At 35.6% G+C, this 15,925-nt stretch overlaps 1 protein-coding gene across 4 annotated transcripts in view; it reads left to right on the forward strand.

Annotated features, from left to right (window-relative positions):
* Window positions 1-15,925, forward strand: part of LOC127843704 (epidermal growth factor receptor-like) — a 308,235-nt gene that overhangs the window by 55,604 nt on the left and 236,706 nt on the right. The window lies entirely within an intron of this gene.

The raw sequence follows: 15,925 nt of genomic DNA on the forward strand, positions 1-15,925 counted from the left end.
ACAAAGTCTCACAAGCCCCGATTCGTAAGAACGGTCGGTCTGTCGGTCCGTCCACCAGGTGGTTGTCAGACAATAACTCAAGAACGCTTGGGCCTAGGATCATGAAACTTCATAGGTACATTGATCATGACTCGCAGATGACCCCTATTGATTTTGAGGTCACTAGGTCAAAGGTCAAGGTCACGATGACCAGAAATAGTAAAATGGTGTTTTAATGATAACTCAAGAACGCATACGCCTAGAATCATGAAACTTCATGGGTAGATTGATCATGGCTTGCAGATGACCCCTATTGATTTTGAGGTCACTAGGTCAAAGGTCAAGGTCACAGTGACCCGAAATAGTAAAATGGTTTTCGGATGATAACTCAAGAATGCATACGCCTAGGATCATGAAACTTCATATGTAGATTGATCATGACTTGCAGATGACCCCTATTGATTTTGAGGTCACAAGGTCAAAGGTCAAGGTCACGGTGACCAGAAATAGTAAAATGATTTTCGAATGATAACTCAAGAACGCTTTTGCCTAGGATCATGACACTTCATAGGTACATTGATCGTGACTCGCAGATGACCCCTATTGATTTTCAGGTCACTAGGTCAAAGGTCAAGGTCACAGTGACAAAAATCGAATTCACACAATGGCTGCCACTACAACGGACAGCCCATATGGGGGGCATGCATGTTTTACAAACAGCCCTTGTTTATGATTTGAACGCATTAAACACTGGATTTTATAAGTTTCTCAGGGATTAAAAAAAAAATGTATTAGACAACCAACATACTACTGAGATTTTGCTTTGCAGCATTGTTTGTCAGGTCAATCTCTTCGGAGGCATCTGATGGGATCATGCTCGTCTTTACAGGCTACTTATCACGAGGCTCTGTTGGTGTTTGATGACTGAATTCTAAAATAATGTATGAAATGTGATGAAAACTAAACTTGAGCATTGTGTCATGCGATCATGAACACTTTGTTTTAGTCCATCAAATTTCACATTTGGAAATTCTGGCTAGTCTGAGTAGTTACTAATACAAACAATTAGCTAATGTTATCACACGTTTGTACATCAGATTTTTTTTTTCAAATAAATTCACTCACCCCTGGCTATTGAGTGAGTGTGAAATTGGATAACTGTGAACAATGTGTTCATGTTTTATTTATAACAGGGAAAAAATCATATATTTATAGGCAGTGTTGACCAACTGATAAAAGAATACTTAAAATAACACTAATTAAATGGAGGCAAATTGAATTTCTTGGGTCTCATTCAAGTGTCCAACTCACATTCATTAATATTAAAGCCTGTAATTTTGGACTGCCTGCCTGTCACTGAACATGCCTTGAACATAATACCTACCTTGAGTTTTTTTCCTATCTTAAGTTGCCTCGAAAGCATGCTTAGGCGGTAGCTTTGCTTGCTTTAAGAGAAACCTCGTCATCTGTAATCAACAGTATATAAAAAATTAAATATAATTATTATGATAATACATTTATTTACAAGATTTTTTTTTCGTTATCCGAAAATATGATTGCCCGAACCTGTACTATTTACAACATATTGTTTAACAATGATCAGGAAGACCTATTAACTTTAATATTGATTTATTTCAATACTTTGTGTGTTTTTAATCAATACACAGTGTTATAAACAGTAAGTTAAATATACTTGCTCTACGGCGATTGAAATATGGACATTTTTAGGGGACATTGTTAACCGCGACACCGCCTTGTCAAATAGGTCCGCGTTGAGCGAACTGGAATATCATTTTGCGGTATTCTCCAGCAGGAATTTATTAACATTAGTGACGAGGCGGGCTTAACACTTTCAGTAATAAAAAAGTGTTCACCCCATTCAAGAACCTTTTAAATTGGTACCAAAAAGTTTGGCTATCAAACGAATTTACTTACGATGGATTTCACTGATCACCGCATCGTATGATTGTTTTTGGTAAGTGGCTTTTATGAGATCTCCCTCCTGGTAGTGAGCAACATCTATTTTGGGTGCGACTACATTTTGTGGTTCGATAAAGCTCATAACGCGTTTGAACAAGAAAATAACGTCTGCCATTTAAATAAAGCGCGCTTATATGCACTCGACTGTTCATCGTTAATGGTGCTCCGCTGACTGTCTACGTAAATAAAATAAAAAACCAGTCAGCTCTGTTTCGTGAATTTTGGCCAATGAAATTATCTCTTACATTTTGGGTTAGGCTGGGTAGATTTTCAGAGACCCCTATGATGCGGTGCTGAAATAAACTTTGGAATTTAATTTTCCAACTTAAAATTAATCCCTCATTAGTAAATTGTTATCTTCATGTTAAGTTAAATGACACATCGAAAGGAAAACCATCTTCGTGTATCGGAAAATGGTAAATACCAGTGCTTGATATGTGATAAAGAATTATCAACCAGACAGAGAGTTCTTACACTTCAAAACATGGGTTAAGTAAGTCAACGTGTTATTGTGGGTCCAACACTATTTTAAATACAGCTATTATTGCAATTCATAAATGGTCCATTTGCTTGTAAAGAAGAATATGGGTTGTTTCGCTCCCATCCAGTTTCGGCCTTACTGAAGGGCGAGTATTAGTCGAATGGATGCAATTTTTTTCTGTTTTATAACTGGTTATCATTTTTTTAAACCACATAACACCAATGCTTATTTTTTAAAGATCACACTGCAAGTTAGGTAAGTGATTTCAGTATTTAAAAATGCTCAATGTTTACATTGAAAGTCTCATTGCACGCAACTTCAGGCTGGGATTATAGACCTGTGATGCTCACTTAAATAACTTCTTGAGGCCCGGGAATCGTTTATTATGAGACTTTTATCTATCGATGACTACAAGGAGACGAGACTTTGCAAAACATTAAATAATCTAAAATTATGTGAAGTTAACATTAATAACATGCAACAGTAAAATGGCATTGGTCACCTTTACACCAATGTATTCTGGAATGCCTGACTGTATAGGGTAAATTACTGAAATTTTAAGAAAAACATATTTCTAAAACATCATTACAGAAGAAAACACTTTGTTTACATAAAACGAAGAAACAAGTGTATTATTTTGTCCGAATTATGTTGCCTTCTAGAAGTAGTTTCGCACTTGGTAGTGTGGCTCCCAAAATAGGTAGAATGGCCGTGGTATCTACTAGGGAGGCAAAACAACTAGGGGAAAGGAAACTACTTGGGAGCAAAACAACCTGATACTGCACAGAATTTAATTTTGTTTGAACATGTTGATTTTTTTAAACCACAATCATTTGCTTGCGAATTAAGTTTCTGTAATTATAAACCTGTTAATGAGTTAAAGAGTTTATATTTGTTTCAAAATATACATTCATGTGTCTTTTTTCCAGGTCCACTGAAGCGTGTGAAGAAACTGTATTTTGATGATGAAACACTTCCAGTGCCACGTTCTACGCACTATTGGAGACAGATTAAATGCAGAAAAACTATACAAATATCTGAATCATGTTATGAAAAAGATGGATTTACAGTTACAGTTACCAGAAGCTCCTGTAGTTAGTCACCTAATTCCAGTTTAGTTCTCTAAGACTCTTGTGATCGTGAATGTTGAGGAACTCTGTGAAGTCCTAGTGTTTATTGACACAAGATTACATGCAAATTCAGAAGACACTAAGTATGCAAAATTCCGAACAGATACAGTAATTCTTTTTTAAAATAATGTGTAATTTGGTGACAAATTATAGTCAGTTATATACATGTATATGTATGTGTGTACCAGAAGACTTTGTAAGGACTTAAAGAAGAAGTACTTTATGGTATTTCAGGGATAATTTTCTCCAGTTCTCCATAAAAGCTTATGTTTGGATACTCATTAGGAGTGCCTTGTAATGTCCTTTCTAGTGAGTACCCACATAATGTTTTAGGATTAGAATTAAGACAAAGTATCCCAGACCTATCAACAAACACTCCTCCTTAACATTAGTCCTCTGTTTGTGTATGATATATATATCTCATGATATGACAGCAATATCTTGCAGACACCACAGCAAGCAAAGTTTCAATGTGAAAACTGTTTTGAAATCTAATTTGAAAGTGGTCAAATTATCATTGTCTGAACTAGTTTATTTTAAATATGTAGAACAATTGTAGACCTTGTTTCTAGACCTGTTCTATATGTGTTCTTATTCCCCATTAGAACGTTTGTAGAACTTACTGGTTCTTAAAGAGTTCTAAATGTGTTCTAGAACTACAGTTTAGAACATTTTTAGAAATTTCTTGAACTTATTTTGTTCTAGAAATGTTCTAAAAATGTTCTTGTATATTATTGGAACAGTTTCAGAACTAAGCCTTGTTCCACAAATGTCTGGAATTATTCTAGAAAACAGTTCTGGAACAATTCCAGAACATAAGTTCTAGAATGCGAATATGGAACATTCTAGAACTGTTCTTGGTGTTCTAGAACAGTTCCAGAACCGTTCCAATTTCTAGAACAAATTTTCGCAGGGGATTAGCTCTAATCTGGGAATTATAAGCTTCTTTATTGGTGCCATTCTTGTCTTAGAAAATTCTAAATCAGCTTTTGATTTGTCCTCCGATTCTTGGTGCAAATACACAACAGCTGCTTAGGCTTTTTCAGATGCATCACAAAAACAGACCAACCTATATTTCGGTTGTGTGTTGTGTTTAAGAGCAATGCACCGTACAACTTCAGTTTGCAAAACTTTTGACATCTCTTGTTTGATTGATGCCCATGTATCTGCATCAACATTGTCTAGCTCATCATCCTATTCAAGACATTTGCTCCACAATGATTGAAGGAGCACTTTCCCCAACAAAACAATTGGGGAAAACAATCCAAGCGGATCACACACAGACAAAACCTGTTTCAAAGCGGTGTGCTTTGTTGCCTTTGTTTGCTCATTTGGCAAATCATTTGGTTTAGCATGCAGTGTATCACGACTAGTATTCCATGTATGTCCAAAATTCTGTTGTTACTTTGTCCCCTGCTGGGATAACTAAATTTAACATTTCGCTGTTTGTTACCCATTCACGAATATTCATTGCTGCATCTTGGAACATTGCTTTTGTAGACTTTTAAAGATTAATAGCTTCACTTTCAGAGTGTTGAAGATTATCCACGTATATGTCGTTTTTTATCGTCGTAGCAAGATTATTCTTGAATGTTTCTAGGTGACACTCAATGGTAGCTCCAAGCAGGAAAGGACTCAAAACAACACCAAATGGGACACGATAGAAACGATATTCTTGGATGTTGTCTGGTGCAATAGTAGGCCTAGAACAATCTTTGATCCACAGTAACCTTGTTACATTGCACTGATCTCGTTGAAGTCCTACTTGAAGGAATGCTTTTTTCTATATCCGCCACAACAACAATGTTGTGTGTGCAGAATCTCATAAGTATTTCACACAGATCATGCAACATTACTGGACCCCTGTATAAGCAATCATTGAGGCTGTTGTTTCATATATGTGTTTTTGCTGATGTGTACTTTTGTTGTTTTCTGTTGAGTTATGACAGCGTGGTGTGGAAAATAGTGCTTAATTCCCAGAACACTGGTGTCATGTACTTGTTCAATAACTCCTTTTTGTGAATGGTCCTTGAATACCTCGTCATACTTCTCAAGCAACTCATGTTTGTCACGCATTCTAGCAAGAGTCGATTTTAATCGCCCCATAGCCAATTCTCGATTTAAATGTAGCTTTGGCTGCTAATTTTTCATGGCCATGTAACCTGATAGCGATTATCTTCAAGACGGAGTGTTTCTCTGAACTTTTGCATTGCAATTTCGTCATCAGTTATTTTTGGATCATCCGTCACGCCTATCGATTCCAGGTTCCAAAAGTCTTGTATAATTGGCTTTCTTAGCAAAGCACTATCAACTGAGGCAAAAGCGCTTGTATTCCCTATGTCTACTCCAGGTGTTAAAATTAACATATTGCTGATAAAATGTTCATCTTTTTGTTCACATGTTCTACAAGTGAGCATCCATCCTAGCTTTGAACTAAGCAGATACAGACCTGGTTGCAATTCCATTTATTGTGGAAGTACAATGCCCATATATCAGTAGCTTGACAGAGGAATACTCACAATCGCTTGGAATACTGTCGGCCATATTCAGTGAAATAATCAAATGTTTGATTTGTGCTGATTGTGTAAGTTTTACAGCCTGTCTTTGAATTGTTCCTGTAATGTCTTGCACTATGTTAGCAAAAATTGTTAAGTTTTGTCCATTATTCAATTTGATATTCAGCTTTGCTGTAGTTTGTCTGCTTTGCTTCCAACTATCACAACCTTAATTTCTTGCTCCACTCCCCTAACTAATCCAAGATCATTCACCAGTTTTTCAGTCACATAAGTTGCCTGCGACCCAGAGTCAAGAAGGAGTCGAACTTGAGCATTTGCTGATGTTTGAGGATTACCCACCACTACTTATGCTGTTTGCATTAAAACTGATTCACTTGTAGACACTAATTCATTTTGGTGCGTATATTGTTTTTCCAATTGACAACTTGTTATATCTTCAGCTAGTTAAACAAGTTCACGAGACTTCTTTATTTGGAACTTTTTAGGGTAAAGGCTTCTGTGGTGAATGTACTTTTCACCACAGTGTACACAAACCTTGTTTTTTTCACCACAGTGTACACAAACCTTGTTTTGCTTAGATTCACTAGCCTTGTGTCCAGTTTAAATTTTTAAATACTTGAAAAACATGAGTTTTTCAGAACTTGTTGTCGCTCCTCAATTGTTTTGAACCTTGTACGCTCGTCACTCCAATGACGGTTTGTACAATATCTGCAGTTGTCCGGAAGTTATTATTTGACTGAGCTATTTTGTCTGCAGATACAAGAGCCTGCGCAGTTGTCAGATATCTGCTAGATCTTGTTTCTGTTTCAGACACCTTTTTGGGATTTATTTTTGGCACCCTCGATCTGAATTGCTCAACAGATTTTGAAAAAGTAGCTTTACCAGTATTGGTATCCTTTTCCTGCTCTGCTCTTTCATTGGCAACGATGTATGTTCTCAGGAGTTCCTTTTCTGTCCAGCTTTTTTCTGGACCTTTCTGTATTTCTGGTTGAAGGAGTGTATCTCTTGGAAGTTTGTATTTTATCATTAAGACGAACATAATCTGGTTAGTGTTCTCAAGCAAAATATCCAAACTTGGCAGATGCTTCTGGAAAGTGTCTGAGAAATGTCTTAGACTCTCAGTTCTGCTGCTTGATGGAGTAAGGTTAATCATCTTCTTGTAATGAATGTCAATTATATCCTGCTTGTTGCCATAGCGTTCTTTTAATATTCCACAGCGATCGTGTAATTGTCATTGATGAGTATTAATCCTGCGATTGCTGCTTTTGCTTCTGCTTGAAGTTTGCTTTGTAGAAAACAAAACTATTCCGCATCAGACAATTTCATATTGGTGTGAATTGTACAAACTGGTCCCAAAATTCTGTCCATCTTAGTTTGTCGCCGTTAAATAATCTTAATTCAAATTTAGGTAAGTTAACAGTTACTGGAAGTTCTTTAGTTTCTTTCATGTCTTTTATCATCATGTATTGGTTTTCTGTTTGTTTTTCAATTATTTCTTGTTGGTATTTGTTTTGCCTTTCAAAAAATTTGAGGTGTCTAGAACTTTGTTCTAGCATGAATGATTTCATTTGCTTTTGAAATACATTCACATCTGAATATATTTGCTCAGATTTTTCTTCTTTTTCATCAGTACACCTTATGTTTGCCTAAGATATGCTTCTAATTCCACGCAACATTCTGTTGCTTTTGTATACAAATTAGGTTAAACATTTTTAAAGTAAGATTACATCCAGCTTAATAATATACGACTTAGTTGCTGTAGTATTATAAATAAAACATTTATGATAAAAGAATAATTTGTAAATCTATATAAGAATTTGATATGCGTCAGTGTTTTTTTTGGATGAAATATTCTGCGTTATTCGGCCCCATTCCCCCATCTTTAGAGTATATATTTTTCCCCCAAATATTTTTAAAATTCCCCTCTCGGAAGTGTTATTTAATTTTAATCAATACCTCATTTAAATATGTCTTTCGTTACGAATTTACTACAATTTTCCTGAACTGCATCCGCGTGTTTACTTTATTATAGCCTTTACCGCAAACCGTACGTAGTTCACTATCACGACTTTCCCTTTACGACATCTACCGCAAACCATACGTATTCCAACATGTTGCACAACAACAAAAGCTATTGTAAAAAAATTGACAAATCTGTTTTAACTTAAAAATAAATTGATATTCTTTTCAAACAAGTACAACGTAAAAGTCAGTCTTCTTCAAATGCCGGCAGTGAATACCAGAAACGTCCGGTCAAGAGAGTGTTGAAAGACTGTTTAGTTGGCTCAACCTGCTTTACACGCCACAGAGAAACAGGCTTGGGGAAGCTACATTGAAGTCCCTGATCAGACTTTATCTGCACACGGAGAGACTTGGTGAAGAGGAGGTCACCAGAATAATTGATAAATTCGCTGAAAAGCCCAGAAATGTTGAACTTTGAACATGAACAAAACATGTTAATGAATAAAAGAGTTTGAATTATGTTTTTCTCCCTCTGTATGGTGAATTATAGTGTTAAAACTTGATTTTGTACTGTTACTAGCTAAGCATAGAAATTTTCCCCTTTTCCCCATTTACGCGCAAATTTTCCCCCTCTCAGGGGACCCGACCCCCTTCCCCAAAAACTGAAAAAAAACACTGTGCGTACCAACTTGCTTGAACCAATTTGAAACCCACTGTATTCATCCATGATAATTTGGATCTCCATTTCTCCTACGGAATCATTATTGGCTGCGTTGATCTGATTGCTCATTGGATCAGCAGCAACTGCTTCAGTGCACCAATTGCTCGTGATGTCGCAAACTTCATTTGATGTGGTTATGGGCGTCTGTGCTGCCTGCGCTTTTTTGGAAGGCAGGTAAGCAACGTCGGGAATCGACCCTACATTTATAATAAATTAGTTAGAACATGCTTATATATAAATACTCAACTGTCAAATTCCACAACATATGTATTTAAAAAGCACTTCTAGGAAGGCCTTAAGGCAACTTCTTTATCATACACTGACAAATATTTTTATGCCCCCCTTCGAAGAAGAGGGGGTATATTGCTTTGCTCATGTCGGTCTGTCGGTTGGTCTGTCTGTCGGTCTGGCGGTCTGTCGGTCCGTCCACCAGGTGGTTGTCAGATGATAACTCATGAACGCTTGGGCTTAGGATCATGAAACTTCATAGGTACATTGATCTTGACTCGCAGATGACCCCTATTGATTTTGAGGTCAATAGGTCAAAGTTCAAAGTCACAGGTGAAGGTCACAGTTACTGGAAATAGGCATTTTAAGAATTTAGCATGGTTCAAACAAGGGAAACAACTACCGTTTATGCATGTTCTTTTTGTTACAGCATTTGCCTCCCTTGTAATATATTTAAATTTTACCAAATGTAAGGCTAACTGCATTTTTGTAATGCATTGTATCAATAACCACCACCACCACCACCACCACCACCGCCACCACCACCACCACCACCACCACCGTTGTTCACAGTGACAAAAAACGTATTCACACAATGGCTGCTACTACATCTTATAGCCCATATTTTAATTATTGATTTAAAAATATATCATTAATTCGAAAAATAATCATTCTTGTCTGGTAACTTTCTACCTGGATTGTACGGGCAAATACCCGTCGCTTCAAAGCAGGACACAAGATTTCCATGTGTCATTGCAGCGGCCCAAACTGTTCGCAACAACCTAAAAAACTGTTGGTGTCCAACAGCCACACCTGTTTTTGCGGTGAACTAGTGCATGACTTGAACACAGACCTTACAGAAAACGATTTATTATGAAGTACAATTTGGATTTAAATTATTTTTTTTGTCAAAGAAATCTTACAATATGGCGTCGGTAATTCTGATATAGATGTATATTTAGACCTACTTTTATTAAAAAAGACCTTTTTACAAATATTAAATTTGAGGATCGTATGTTAAAATAAGCAAATGTATTGGATGAAATAAATTATAATAATTATGTTTTTAAGAGTTACCTATCAAACGGTTGCATAAAATGAGAAGTCTTGCTAGGCAACTCCACCAGTACAATATCTAGAGTCTTAGCAAACTGAATGAGCTCAACGTGATGGTGAGGCTCGTGCCCATCCATAACAAGCATTTGGGGTCTCTCTGGTCCAATATTCTGTACATATATGATATAACAAAAATAACATCGTCGTTTTTTTTTTAAATGAATATAATACAGAGGCTGAAATCGGTTAATAAAACTGATACTCTTAAAATATTAGGAATTGTTTTGTTCTAACGAATTAATAGCTTTATATGAAATATACAGAAACCATGATCAACAATAACAACCACGACACTGCGACTGTATGCGATTGTAAACAAGACTATTGCCAAGCAATGAAAGTCCCCTACCTACGCAGATCCACCATTTTCAGCAATATTTGTAGTTTATTTGTTGCCATAGCACCCAGAATTCTTGACTTAGGAACAAAATGAAATGATGTGCATAATCTCCATATTGCCATCTATCCATGTATCAAGTTTCATGTAAAAATATGAAGAACTTTAAAGTAATCTCAGGATCCAGAAAAGTGTGACAGAGTCTGACAGACACACAGAGGGCAAGCCATAAGTCCCTCTCCAGTTTCACCGGTAGGGGACTGATAATCATGCAAATGCAAAAGAGCAAAGGCAAAACTTCGCTTACGAACCTGCAAGAAAACTTCCTCAAACCAGAGCTGAGAAATTCCAGATTTCATCCAACCCGTACTCGACACGCTTATGTGTGTTTTTGGTGGAGCATTCTGTGTATCATAGGAGTTTAGGGCTTGCATAGTTTTACCAGGAACTATGTCATGTGGAGGCAAGTAAGTTGTTGCCACAAGCCACAACAGTCACCAGTTCCCTAGATGCAGAGGCTTTTGCGTGAACTATATTTGAACCTTTAATTGAGTAAAACCTACATTTATTTAAATGTTTAGCCATGACTAAAAAATTTAAATTGTTGTAATCATTTACATCTGTATAAACATTACTACAAACACGAATGACATCAATAAAAATGATTTTTTACGCTAAATAATTGTAAGTGATGCTAACAACCAAATTGCGTGGTAATCAGCGATACACCGTGTTTAATCGTATGCTTATTATTTAACGTTTATGGGCATTACCCTTTCTGGCCATAACCTTCGGACGTTTTGCAGTTAAGCAAAGGCTTGTCTCATCCATGTTCCAAATTTTCTCTTTAACATTCAGAAGGCCATGTTTCTCAAATGCCTCCTTGAGGGCTGGGAAATAAAATGGACATCCTCAAATGTGTCATTGCATTGTGTCAACCTGATGTAATAGACTCGGGTTGTCGAAAAGAAAATTCTGGATATCTTAGACAAAATCCTCTCCACCATTTTTCTGTTGCAACACCCTTTGGAAATCTCTTTTTACCGACAATATAGCCAAAATATCTATGTTATAAACAATATTACATTGGTTTTCATTAAATGATGTTTACATTCCATGTGTTTTTGAAAATATGTGTTCCAAATATCCCAACAAACTTTATAAGATTGTATATTACATTGCTTAATAATTCACTTTTAATTTATAATCACGTGTATAAAAAATCATTATGCATACAATTGGAGTAAATGTAACGACACATTTAAAAATTTGCTGTGGCTAAGTATATAATGGTGTAGGCCTAGAGAGCAGGGGGGTCAGGGGGTCAATCCCTTCTCTGGGCGCGTTCTTATGGTTTAAAGACACCATGTATTGGTTCCACTCAGGAAACGGTCTCAATAGTGCTTCAATAAGCCTTTGGCTTTCAATCAAATGTAGAAAAATATAAAAAGGTTAAAACTAAACTCAAAATGGTAAATGACAGATGTGCATGTAAATACTGCAAAAAGTTCTGTTTAGAGAAACCTAAGCAAATCTCTGCTCGTTTGAATGCGAACCATTTCTTGCGAGGCAGATATTAAGAGGGTTCCTTTTCCCCATTTCGACCCACTGGAAACTTTGCCAGTCTTTCTATCATGCAGAGTTGATGTTGGTACTCCGTTAGTTTTCGCCGCTTTCCTTAAACTGAGAGCCCCAGTAGCCACATCTGTTGCAACACATTCAAGAGCCTCCAAAGAGTATGACCTTGACTGTAAACGTAAATGACGTACATGAAGACTTTGCTGTAATAATAAACCCATTTTATTTCACCACAACAATACAACATATTAAAATTATAATGAGTCCATCCTTATGTCATCAATCATACTCCAGGCGGTCTCTCGATCATTCACACTGAAATGTTCCATGATGTGACTTGTCAAGAAGACATGCGATCTTACTGAAACATAATCAGCATCTGTTTTTTCAGCCGCTGAAATCCACTTTAACATTTTTCAATAAATTTTTCCGTGACACATTCAGTTGGTACGGACGGAAAACATACAGATGATCAAACAGTGTTTCGTGTAAATATAAATCATGCATCAGTTTTAATACCATAGTAAGTGTTAGTGAGGTGTCTATAACGCCAACCTCTCTATTCACCAACTTGGAAGGCACAGCACATGAATAATGGTACATTTACAGATTTACTGTTGTGAGTCTGAAAGTATAATTATATGTAGTCTTATTAATGGTTATAGTGGGTTTGGTAGAGCTTAAGCAGCAGCAGTATTAGCAGTAGCAGTAGTGTTAGAAAAAATTATTACAAAAATGTATTTATTTAATTCGCACATAAGTTTAACACCCGTCTGACTCAAGGGCAAATCATGTTTGACTCAAGGGTCAATCGCCTAGTTATACAGATTTATTCTTAAAACTATAATATTTACATTTTACAATAAAAACATGTACAAAAAGTAAAACAAATATATCTGTTTTCAATTTTTAACACTAGACAGACACTGTAATAAACATACGACCTATATGCTGACGATAGCAAAAGTATTCTTAAATAAAATATTTTAAATTCCACCTGAAGAAAGCAAAATATCTTTACCCGAAGAGCGTTCTTGTGAGAAAGATTGATAATGATGTCATATGTAGACTGGTTTTTATCTTGTAGTAAAAAAGTCCAACGTTTGTTTACATATGACGACAAAGGTGAAATAACACCCAATCTTTAAGAAAAACAACATGGAAATCGTCTGAGTCAATGGCGAATCCGACTCAAGGGCGAGTTTCCCTATTTCGTCAATAAAAATTGCATGAAAATCAATACATGTGCATTGTCATGTAATCCGTATGGAAAGCATTGGTTAATCAATTTAGCCCTGAGCCTTGGATATCATGAAAGCACACAAATCAGCAAATCAGTAAATGTTATTTGTTATTATTAATACATAAGTATCATATGAAAACATATTTTCATTTTTTTTAGTCAACTCACTGTGCAAGTCTATGTCAAGTGCTGTTTTATTTAACAGCACTAACCATAGTTTGTTTACCCCCCCCCCCCCCCCCAACTTTTGGTATTCTATAAAATACAATGAACATGTCCTTGCTGTCCTCAAACCTCGTAGCTACAAAATGCCAACTTTTCAGGAGAGAGAAAAAAACGTCACATTTCTTATAACGATGTTTTAGAAATTGAAATTCTGTAAAAGTACCAAACAAATGAAGCTGCAAAATACAGTATACGCCGTAGACGCGTAAGTCATACTGATAAGTCATACTGATATTCAGAAATGGTAGCTACGATATTTCGTCACCACAGTTTTGTCATATTTATGAGGTATGACAATTCGTCCTGATAGGAAATCTCGTAGCTGCAAATATTAAAACGTTTTTGCAAATTTATCCAAACGAAATGACGTACCTCTAGGTGAAATGACGTCGCTACGACTTTACGCCCCACAAAAAAGCCAACAATCAAGTTACAATATTTCGTCACGTGGCTTTTTCAAGGGCTCTGATTGGCGTAGAGCTACGAGATATAGCCCAAAACACGCGCCAGACTTCATATATTCGGAAAAGACGAAAAACAGTTTTAGAAAATTTTGGAAATTTTTAATGACCTTATTTAATCCTCACAATTTTAAAATTGCTCCCAACTTAATCCTTTACTGTTGATTTCATCTGGATTGTTTAGTAGTGATTTATTGTTTATTTGAATGATCTAATTATTGTGAGACCAACATAATTGCCAAAGGGTGTAAGAAGCTTTCCCTTGTATCTGATATAGACATGTAAATGTCTCCAAATATCTGTGTACAAATTACAGGATACAATTTCGTCTAATATGAATATTAATACACTAGTGGAAAATCAATGTCCACATTTTTGTCCTATTTCATATTCCCTTCGTCTGCAGTTGTTTTTTTTAAATGTTTGCATACATTTTAGACATCTAAGATTAATTCCATGCTCTCAAATCGGTATGAGAACTACAAATCACTGAACAAATTTATTGAATCATTTATTCCAGAGGTTTCATTTCTTTAGCTAAATTCATTCTCTTAATTTGACACATTATTTGAATATAGCTTGTTATATTGAATAACTGTAAATGAATGATATTAATAGAAATAACAAAAACAAACAATTTTTTAATTATACATATCGCGTAAGAGTATGTTTATGAATGATTAAAATAGCCCACTATGTGGTATGTCAGTCACATGTTCTTTGTGTGCAGCACATGTCAATAAAAATCTGAAGCTATTAAAAGATCAGTGAAAATATCAAATACATGAAACAAAAAGTGATAACATTTTGCAAAACATCTATCAATTGGAAAATCAGCTAGACACACGTATCAAGGGAGCTCTGTATTTTGCAAGCAAGTAAATGTCCAGATTTAAATGTTATTCTGATTGGCTGATGCCAAGTACAGGTTCCACTCAGGTAACAGACTTGAGGGTGTCTCAATAAGCCTTAGGCTGTCGATGCAATAGAGCTCCAATTGATTGGTTTAAACGTAAGACATTCAGGAAGAAGTAATTATGATTAGCTATTGTATGGACATTCAGGCAGTAGTAATTATGATTAGCTATTGTATGGACATTCAGGCAGTAGTAATTATGATTAGCTATTGTATGGACATTCAGGCAGTAGTAATTATGATTAGCTATTGTATGGACATTCAGGCAGTAGTAATTATGATTAGCTATTGTATGGACATTCGGGCAGTAGTAATTATGATTAGCTATTGTATGGACATTCAGGCAGTAGTAATTGTGATTAGATATTGTATGGACATTCAGGCAGTAGTAATTATTATTAGCTATTGTATGGATATTCAGGCAGTAGTAATTATGATTAGCTATTGTATGGACATTCAGGCAGTAGTAATTATGATTAGCTATTGTATGGATATTCAGGCAGTAGTAATTATGATTAGCTATTGTATGGACATTCAGGCAGTAGTAATTATGATTAGCTATTGTATGGACATTCAGGCAGTAGTAATTATGATTAGCTATTTGTATGGACATTCAGGCAGAAATTATTATGATTAGCTATTGTATGACTAAGACATTCAGGCAATAGTAATTATGACTAGCTATTGTATGAATTTCGACAGTGCAGTTTAAACGTCATGTCTGTGAATGAGATTTTGTGGTAAATCTGCAATGTTATTGTCATCAGGGCAATCCTTCACAATAAATTACTCTAATCCTTTGTGTTGCTAGGAATGAAATCAATGAAAAGTGCAGGCCTATACAATGTTGATTTAAAATTTGATCATAAATCATTTGTTTGTGGCTGATTTTGTAAAAAGACTACTGAATCATGTAAACAAGTACATACACTAAGATGTTGATTTATTTCTCAATTACCACAAAGTATGCTTGCTGATAGCAATCATCAGTTGTTTTATTTAAGCTTGATGTTTATTATCAAGAGATTGACAAATTAAATGTTGTAAACCAT

The sequence above is a fragment of the Dreissena polymorpha genome, chromosome 9 (assembly GCF_020536995.1).
Source record: "Dreissena polymorpha isolate Duluth1 chromosome 9, UMN_Dpol_1.0, whole genome shotgun sequence".
Lineage (NCBI taxonomy): Eukaryota > Metazoa > Mollusca > Bivalvia > Myida > Dreissenidae > Dreissena > Dreissena polymorpha.